Below are 9,695 nucleotides of genomic sequence, written 5' to 3' on the forward strand. Positions count from 1 at the left end.
CTTCAACTCCGGAGCTGGCGGAGAAAGTCACCAAGCAGCCTAAGATCAACCCCTCAAAGGCTCGGAAGACCTTGCCTATGATTAAGATGGATGTTCCTGTTGCCTCTGGGTAAATGTTCTTTCCGTGTTTTCTTGCTCCGACTGATTCTCCTATTCTGACCGAGTGGATGGTGAACTTTTCTAGCCCAGCCTCTGCCACGACTGATATGGATATCGACAAGGTCCCAGATGACGAGGAAATCGATGATGCGGCTACCTCCAAAGCTAGTAAGTCTGCTCGACTTGAATTTATTCTGTCGATTGGATTGTTCGTCAGTTGCATCTCTGATTTTTTCTGTTTGTTGCAGCTCCATGAGACGTTGTCGTGCTTCCGGACAATGAAGAAGAAGTGCCTCTGAGGGAGAGGAGGAGGAGGGACAAGGGACCGAGCGGGAAAGCGTCTGAGGTTCAGGTTCCTCAGTCGACACTGATGCCTGGGATGGCGGTCGAGCGATCCACAGATCTGGCTTGCACCAACGTCACTTTCGCTATCCCACTGTCGACTGATTTCCCATCAGGGTCGGCTCCTCTGACCCCTGCTACTCCAATACAACTCCACACATTAGACCCAGCGGCTGCTTCGAGTGCCGCCAAGGAAGCTCTTCTTCAGTTGAATCTTGTGATGGGGCAGATGAAGGTGGTGTACGAGGCCAGTCAGGTGGCCTACAACGTCGGCGCTGCTCTGCAAACCAATGTCCAGGTTAGTTGATTTCCGACTGATCTTATTTCTCATCCGATCACCCACTAGGGTTTGTCTTCCTTAAAGTTGTATAGGTCTTCCACTTGAGTCGACTTAGATTGAGTCGATTGAGTTTTTGAACCAGTGGTGGCACGCTGAGTGCACCCACTGGGTGTAGTCCCCGAGACCATAGTTGACTGCGGGCAGTCGACTGTGGTCTGAGAATCTGAATTTTCTCACTCGGCCTGGGCAGACCATGTCGAGTGAAACCTGAACCAGTGGGAGCACGCTAAGTGCACCCACTAGGTGTAGTCCCCGAGACCGTGGTCGACTACGGGCAGTCGACTATGGTCTAAGAACAACTTTCTTCGCTTTTTTTACGACTCGAGTTGGGCAGACCATGTTGAGTGTTGAATCAAACCAGTGGGAGCACGCTAAGTGCACCCACTGGGTGTAGTCCCCAAGACTACCGTTGAATGTTTGATTTGGCGGTAGTCTTAGAGTAATTTTCACTATGATGTTCTTTTGTTTCTGTCGACTGGTATGTCTTATATGTTGACTACAGAAATCTTGTGATCTTGGGGCTCAACTTTCTACACTGAACAAGCAGCAAATTAGCCTCAACCTTGATCTGGAACTGGCCAAGAAGAACCTCAAGACTACTTGTGACGAAGTAGCTGCCATGGGAGGTAACCAATCATCAACTGTCCATCTTACGACGAGCACTTTTCCGTGTGTTTTTTTAGTCACTTTGAACCGGGTGACTTCACTCGAACAGATGTGCATAGTGAAAATCGTCAACTCCAAGCTCGTCTGAAGAATGTTGTTTCTTTAGAGAAAATGAAGCACGCTCTGTTGAAGAAGGATCTGGATCTTGCTGCTGCCCAGAAGGAGGCACGAGAAAAAACGACACTTGCTGACAAGAAGCTTGCTTCAGTCGGCAAGTTAGAAGAAGAAAACTCCAAACTGAAGACCATTGTCTCAGATGCCAATCGGGAGGTCGAGCAACTGAAGAAAGACAAGGACAAGCTGACTGACAAGATTGGAAACCTCAAGGCTAAGAAGGACGAGTTAGAATCTTATCTGGGCCAGCTTGCTGCAAAACTGGTCTTAAAGCTTGAAGGTATTGTTGTTCGACTGACTTGTTGCTGTCGATTGATAGATCTTACTATATTGTCGACTCACTATTTACTCGACTGCGCAAAACTTTGCCAGGACTTTGAAGCAGAAACTAGGAGGGTCGAGATGGATCTCGATCCCATAAACTGTCTAGTCAAAGATGACGTTGTGATGAATGTGCTGCGGTTAGAATCCCACATAGACAGCGCAGTTGCTTATCTTGCCCGTCTGAAGGTGGCGATGACTCGGTTTGATGCTGAACTCTAGCCTCAGGCGGAACTGTCTCAAGACCTCGAGTCTCTGATGGCTCGACTGAATCAAATACCTGACCGAGTGCAAGAATGGAAGAAATCATCTGCTCACTGCGGTGCTGATGTCGCCCTGTCATTGGTTCCAGTGCATTGTAAGGATGTCAAAGAAGACAAGCTGGCGGAGCTCAAGGTTGCTAACACCAAAAGGCACACTTTCCAGTCCTTCATGGACACTTTCCTTGACGCCGCCACTCGCATCGCAGACAGCATATATCTTGACAGTTTCTGCGATCCATCCAGTCCTTCTCCTGACGAGTGACCAAAAAACATTATGCTCCACCTTTATTTGCCTCGGAATGCCGAGTGATCGTGTAATCGTTAAACTTCTCCGGGTTTGATGCTCGAGTACTTTTGAACCGTGGTCCGGAACCTTAGGATTTATCTGAACTTGGTTTATCTCCATGTATGCTTATGTTTGCCTTTGAGTGGAACTTGCGGATAGGGATGCAGTGCATGTTATACTTGTGGCGTAGCTCCAAAGAGAAGGTTGCAGTCGACCTGCACCTCGTCGTCCTTGCGGATGAGGATGGAGCGCACGTTGTATTTGTGGCGCAGCTCCGAAGAGAAGGTTACAGTCGGCCTGCACCTCGTCGTCCTTGAAGATGAGGATGGAGCGCATGTTGTATTTGTGGTGCAGCTCCGAAGAGAAGGTTGCAGTCGACCTACACCTCATCGTCCTTGCGAATAGGGATGTGTTTCAAACTTAGGCGAGTATTGGACTGTAGCTAAGCCCCCGAGTGAGAGGCTTGCTCACCACTCGGTAGGATTTTTCAAACTTAGGCGAGTACTGGACTGCAGCTAAGCCCCCGAGTGAGAGGCTTGCTCACCACTCGGTAGGATTTTTCAAACTTAGGCGAGTACTGGACTGCAGCTAAGCCCCCAAGTGAGAGGGTTTCTCACCACTTGGTAGGATTTTTCAAACTTAGGCAAGTACTGGACTGCAGCTAAGCCTCCGAGTGTGAGGGTTGCTCACCACTCGATAGGATTTTTCAAACTTAGGCGAGTACTGGACTGCAGCTAAGCCCCCGAGTGAGAGGCTTGCTCACCACTCGGTAGGATTTTTCAAACTTAGGCGAGTACTGGACTGCAGCTAAGCCCCCGAGTGAGAGGCTTGCTCACCACTCGGTAGGATTTTTCAAACTTAGGTGAGTACTGGACTGCAGCTAAGCCCCCGAGTGAGAGGGTTGCTCACCACTCGGTAGGATTTTTCAAACTTAGGCGAGTACTGGACTGCAGCTAAGCCCCCGAGTGCGAGGGTTGCTCACCACTCGGTAGGATTTTTCAAACTTAGGCAAGTACTAGATTGCAGCTAAGCCCCCGAGTGTGAGGGTTGCTCACCAGTCGGTAGGATTTTTCAAACTTAGGCGAGTACTGGACTGCAGCTAAGCCCCCAAGTGAGAGGCTTGCTCACCACTCGGTAGGATTTTTCAAACTTAGGCGAGTACTGGACTACAGCTAAGCCCCCCAGTGTGAGGGTTGCTCACCACTCGGTAGGAATTTTTCAAACTTAGGCGAAACGGATTCGCAGCTAAGCCTCCGAGTGAGAGGCCTGCTCTTCACTCGACAGGATTTTTTAAACTTGGGTGAAATGTATTCGCATCTAAGGCACCCACTAGTGGATTTTAGAACATATAAAAAAAGGAACAACAATCATTTAGGAGTCTGTAAAACGGTGTCTTTGATAATCAAACTAGAGGGTATTTCTTATTACATCTCAACAGTTTGAGTGCTTTTAAGTGTAAAAGGGGCGGAGCAGCTCCGCATTACAAGCGCGTGGCTCGTCTTTCTTGTGCTCAACATTGTAAATACGGTACACTCCGTTGTGGAGCACTCTAGTTACAATGAAGGGGCCTTCCCAAGCAGGAGCGAGCTTGTGAGGTTTTTGCTAATCCACTCGAAGAACCAAGTCTCCCTCTTGAAATGCTCGACCCCTCACGTTTCTGGCGTGGAATCGAGGAAGGTCTTGCTGATAAATGGTCGACCGGATCAGGGCCATCTCTCTTTCCTCTTCCAGGAGATCAACTGCGTCTTGCCGAGCCTGTTCTGCTTCATCTTTAGAGAAAAGCTCAACTCGGGGTGCATTGTGAAGCAAGTCACTCGGTAGAACAACTTCGGCTCCATAGACCAAGAAGAATGGAGTTCAGCCAGTCAACCGATTTGGAGTTGTCCTCAATCCCAAAAGCACTGATGGAAGTTCATTGACCCAGGCGCCTGCTGCATGCTTGAGATCACGCATCAGTCGGGGTTTCAGTCCTTTGAGAACCAATCCATTTGCTCTTTCTGCTTGTCCATTCGACTGGGGATGGGCAACTAAAGCATAGTCGACTCGAGTGCCTTGGGAAACACAGAAGGCTCGGAACTCATCAGAATCAAAGTTAGATCCATTGTCGGTGATGATGTTGTGCGGAACACCATATCTGAATGTTAATTCTCTGATGAAGCTGACAGCAGTACTGGCTTCAAGATTTTTGATAGGCTTGGCTTCAATCCATTTGGTGAACTTGTCGACTGCCACGAGCACATGAGTGAAGCCGCTCCTGCCAGTCCTCAGAGGTCCGACCATGTCCAATCCCCAAACAGCAAAGGGCCAGATGAGTGGAATGGTCTTCAGGGCTGATGCAGGTTTGTGAGACATGTTCGAGTAAAACTGGCAACCTTCCCATTTGTCGACTATTTCTTTCGCCATCTCATTTGCTCGTGGCCAATAAAACCCTGCTCGGTATGCTTTGGCCACAATGGTCCGAGAGGACACATGGTGACCACAGGTCCCCGAGTGGATGTCGTTGAGGATCACTCAACCTTCTTCTAGTGTTATGCATTTCTGGCTGACTCCAGTTACACTTTCTCTGAACAGCTGTCCTCTTATCACCGTAAAGGCTTTGGATCGACGGACGATCTGTCGAGCCTCTTCTTCATCTTCTGGGAGTTCCTTACTAAGAATGTACGCAATGTACAGCACTGTCCAGTCGGGAGTGATGACCAAAACCTCCATGATTAAGTCGACCACAGCTGGGACTTCGACTTCAGTCGGATCAGTGGCACTCTTTGGTTGTGAGGGCTCTTCAGAGAAAGGATCTTCCTGAACTGAAGGTGTATGAATATGTTCCAAAAACACATTGCTGGGAATGGCTTCCCTCTTGGAACCTATCTTTGCCAAATCATCAGCTGCTTGATTTTTCAGTCGGGGTATGTGATGGAGCTCTAAACCCTCAAACTTCTTCTCTAACTTTCTCACTGCATTACAATAGCCAGTCATAGCCGGGCTTCTGACGTCCCACTCCTTCATTACTTGATTAACCACTAAGTCTGAGTCGCCATAAACCATGAGGCGACGGATGCCGAGTGAAATGGCCATACGCAACCCGTACAAAAGTGCCTCATATTCAGCTTCATTGTTGGAGGAATCAAAATGAATCTGGAGAACATAGTTGAGCTTGTCACCTCGGGGGGATACCAATACTACTCCAGCACCAGACCCATTCAGCATCTTAGATCCATCAAAGAACATGGTCTAATGTTCCGAGTGAATCTGAGTCGGCAGTTACTGTTCGACCCACTCGGTGAGGAAATCTGCTATTGCCTAGGACTTGATAGCCTTCTTTGCCTCAAACTTGATATCCAAGGGAAGGATTTCAATCGCCACTTTGCCACTCGACCAGTTGCATCTCTATTGTTTAGAATTTCTGACAATGGTGTGTCGCTGACGACTGTAATGGAGTGATTAGAGAAATAGTGTGCAACCTTCTTCGTGGTCATGTAAATCCCATAAACAAGCATCTGATAATGTGGATATCTTTACTTGGATGGAGTCAGAACTTCATAAATATAGTATACTGGGCGCTGAACTTTATAGGATTTTCCCTCTTCTTCCCGCTCCACCATGAGTACTGTACTGACAACTTGTCCAGTGGCTGCAATATAAAGCAGTAAAGGCTCTTTCTTGATTGGGGCAGCGAGCACCGGCTGGGTGGAAAGCAGGGCTTTGAGTTCTATAAACACTGCATCAGCTTCAGGAGTCCACTCGAACTTGTCAGATTTCTTCATCAGTCGGTAAAGAGGCAATGCCTTTCCACCGAGGCGAGAAATGAATCGACTCAAGGCGGCCAAACAACCAATAAGCTTCTGGACATCATGCACACGCACAGGGCGCTTCATCCGGAGTATGGCACCAAATTTCTCTGGGTTCGCTTCGATCCCTCATTCGGAAACGAGAAAGCCGAGTAACTTTCCACCAGGAACTCCGAATGTGCACTTCGACGGATTAAGCTTGATATCATACCTTCTCAGGTTGGCAAAGGTTTCTGCAAGGTCAGCCAGCAGGTCAGAACCTTTACGCGACTTGACCACAATGTCATCCATGTATGCTTCCACATTTCGACTGATTTGAGTGAGCAGACACTTCTGAATCATCCTCATGAATGTGGCTCCAGCGTTCTTGAGACCGAATGGCATGGTGACATAACAAAAACACCTGAATGGAGTGATGAAAGTTGTTTTTATCTCATCAGGTCCATACAGTCGGATCTAATGGTACCCGGAATAGGCGTCTAGAAAAGAAAGACGCTCACACCCCACAGTCGAGTCGATGATCTGGTCGATGCGGGGGAGAGGAAAATGATATTTTGGGTAGGCCCGATTGATATGCTTGAAGTCAATGCACATGCGAAGTGAGTCGTCCTTCTTGGGGACCATGACAACATTGGCGAGCCACTCGGAGTGGTAAATCCCTCGGATGAACTCAGCTGCCAGGAGCCAAGACACTTCCTCACCAATAGCTTTTCTCTTCTGTACGGCGAACCGTTGAAGATGTTCCTTGACTGGTTTTACTTTCGGGTCGACTCACAAAGATGCTCAACCAGTCCCCTGGGTACACCCGGCATGTCAGAAGGTTTCCATGCAAAGATGTCCTAGTTCTCATGGAGGAACTGGATGAGCGCTTCTTCCTATTTGCTGTCGAGTGATGTTGAGATATGAGTTGGAGCAGCATTAGGATCGGTTGAGTGAATATGAATCGGCTTGGTTTCACCGGACGACTGAAATGCAGAATCTATGGCAGGCTTCTTGGAGCATAGCAAATCACTCGGATCTGCATTTTTCGGTATTCTTGCATTTCAACTGCTGCCATTTGTGCATAGGCGATTTTTAAGCCCTTCTGGAAGCACTCTTCTACCTTCTGCCGATTGCCAGTGATAGTGATCACTCCTCTGGGACCAGGCATTTTCAATTTGAGGTACACATAACATGGTCGAGCCATGAAACGTGCATAGGCAGGCCTACCCAGAATAGCATGATAAGCACTCTGGAAATCCACTACTTCAAATGTCAACTTTTCCTTGCGGTAATTCTTGGAATCACCGAAAACCACATCAAGGGCGATCTGACAGAGTGATTCGGCCTTCTTTCCAGGTATAACGCCATGAAAACTCATATTACTTTCACTAAGCTTGGACATCGGAATGGCCATTCCCTTCAAGGTTTCAGCATAAAGGATATTCAAGCCGCTACCACCATCCATTAGCACTTTAGTCAGTTGAGTGCCTTCAACAACTGGGTCGACCACCAACGCTTGCCTCTCAGGGGTGGACATACGTGCTGGATGGTCAGACTGGTCGAATGTGATGGCAGTCTGGGACCACTTCAAATAACATGGTGTTGTCGGAGCAACCATGTTCACTTCTCTGTTGATAACTTTCAATCGACTTTTGCTCTCAACATCAGCAAAAACCATCAGAATGGAGTTGACGTTGGGAAAACCATCATCATCGTCTTCCTTATCCTCACCCTTGTCTGACTCCTTTTCCTCGCATTGGGTTGTTTCTCTCGGAACTGCTGGATCAGGAGTCGACACTGTCGAGTGGTGTGTTTAGGGTAAATCAGATTACCCTCTTCATCTTTCTTGGTATGAATGTGGCATGGTAAATCCAACACATCATTTCCGGCTTGACCATTCACTTTCCTTGAGCCACAACTAAAGCCTCACCAGGAGCAGCTGGCATGGCCTTACGCTTCTGTTTCCAATTGGAAGTACCTCCACCGGTGTCCTATCCGACTAGTTTGCCCTTTCCACTGCGGAGTCGATCCTCTTCTTCTCCGTTAGCGTACCGAGTGCCTACCTCCATCATCCGAGTAAGGGACATATCTCCTGTCCGACCGACATTTCAGGACTAGCTCTCGATACTTAACACCTTCCTTGAAGGCACAAACTGCTTAATGCTCAGACACATTTTCCACTGTATGATGCAAAGTAGTCCACCTCTGAATGAAATCTCTCAGAGTTTCACTCGGTTTCTGCACACAATGTTGCAATTCTGTCAACCCCGCTGGTCGTTTGCAAGTACCTTCAAAAGTCCTAACAAACACTCGGGCGAGTTCCTCCCAACTGAATATACTGCCAGGTGCTAACTGGTTCAACCATGCTTTGGCCGAGCCTTCCAACATCAGAGGAAGGTGCTTCATGGCCACTTCATCATTGCCACCACCAATTTTTACAGCCACTTGGTAGTCTTCAAGCCAAGTGTCAGGCTTAGACTCACCAGTAAACTTGCTGACTCCAGTCGCCAACCTGAAGTTGGGAGCAATCACTGCGGCCCTAATGGCTCTGCTAAAACACTCGAGACTTGAAACATGCACTGTGCTGCCAGTCGGGTAGTCTCTGTCATGGCCTTCTCTGTGTGCTCTGTTCCTGTCAACCAGACCTTGAACAAGAATAGATCTCGCATCAAAGCCTGGCTCCCTTGGGTCGACTGGTACTCTTCGCCCGCCGTTGTGGGGGCGTCTATCATCATGTTGCCGAGGCACATATGCCCCACTCCTTGGAGGAGGCATGGGCACTCGACAACAGTAATCATGGTCGAGTCGGTGATCATATTGCTCGTGGTTTCTGTACTGATCTTGCTTGTGCCCACGTCCTTCACGCCACGGGGCCGATCTTGGGTTGTGAGCCGACTGAACCATATCTGCCATCACAGATCTGCTATGAATCCTATTCCACGACTGAGATACTGATGTGTTCTGCTCTCCGGCCGCCTAGAGCAAGGCCCAGATCTGCATCAAACCTCTGCCAGCCTCCGACTGGGAAGGCTGAATTGACTCTGCTATGCGGGCCGCTGCTGTGAGATTTTGAATCGAAGTGCGATATACCTGAGGTTGAGGAAGAAAAAGCTGTCATCGACTGGACTCAGGGATCCGTTGTCGAGCACGCTCGTCGAGTGCATGTTGCAGGTTCTCCAGTCGAGTGTGCTCAGCCAAGTTGGCCAGGCGCGCCTCCTCCAAGGCCCGGGCCTTGGGGGTTTCTCCAACGATAGGAGTGTGAAGCGCATCCATATTACAGCGGCGAAGCTCTTCCCTCTGCTGCAAAGAAAGAGGCTCGGGGCGGTACTCCTCGTGAACGTGCGACGGATCGCCACCGCCATCACCACCGTCGTCGCGGGGGAAGCCAGGAGGACTGTGTGGTCCGTTGACCATCAAGACTTCTGCCGCGGGATCACTGCTGTCGCACTCGGATGCGGTCTCAACGGAGCCAGTCGAACAGGCCGTAGAGAGTTTCG

Source organism: Triticum aestivum, chromosome 3A (assembly GCF_018294505.1).
Source record: "Triticum aestivum cultivar Chinese Spring chromosome 3A, IWGSC CS RefSeq v2.1, whole genome shotgun sequence".
Taxonomy (NCBI): domain Eukaryota; kingdom Viridiplantae; phylum Streptophyta; class Magnoliopsida; order Poales; family Poaceae; genus Triticum; species Triticum aestivum.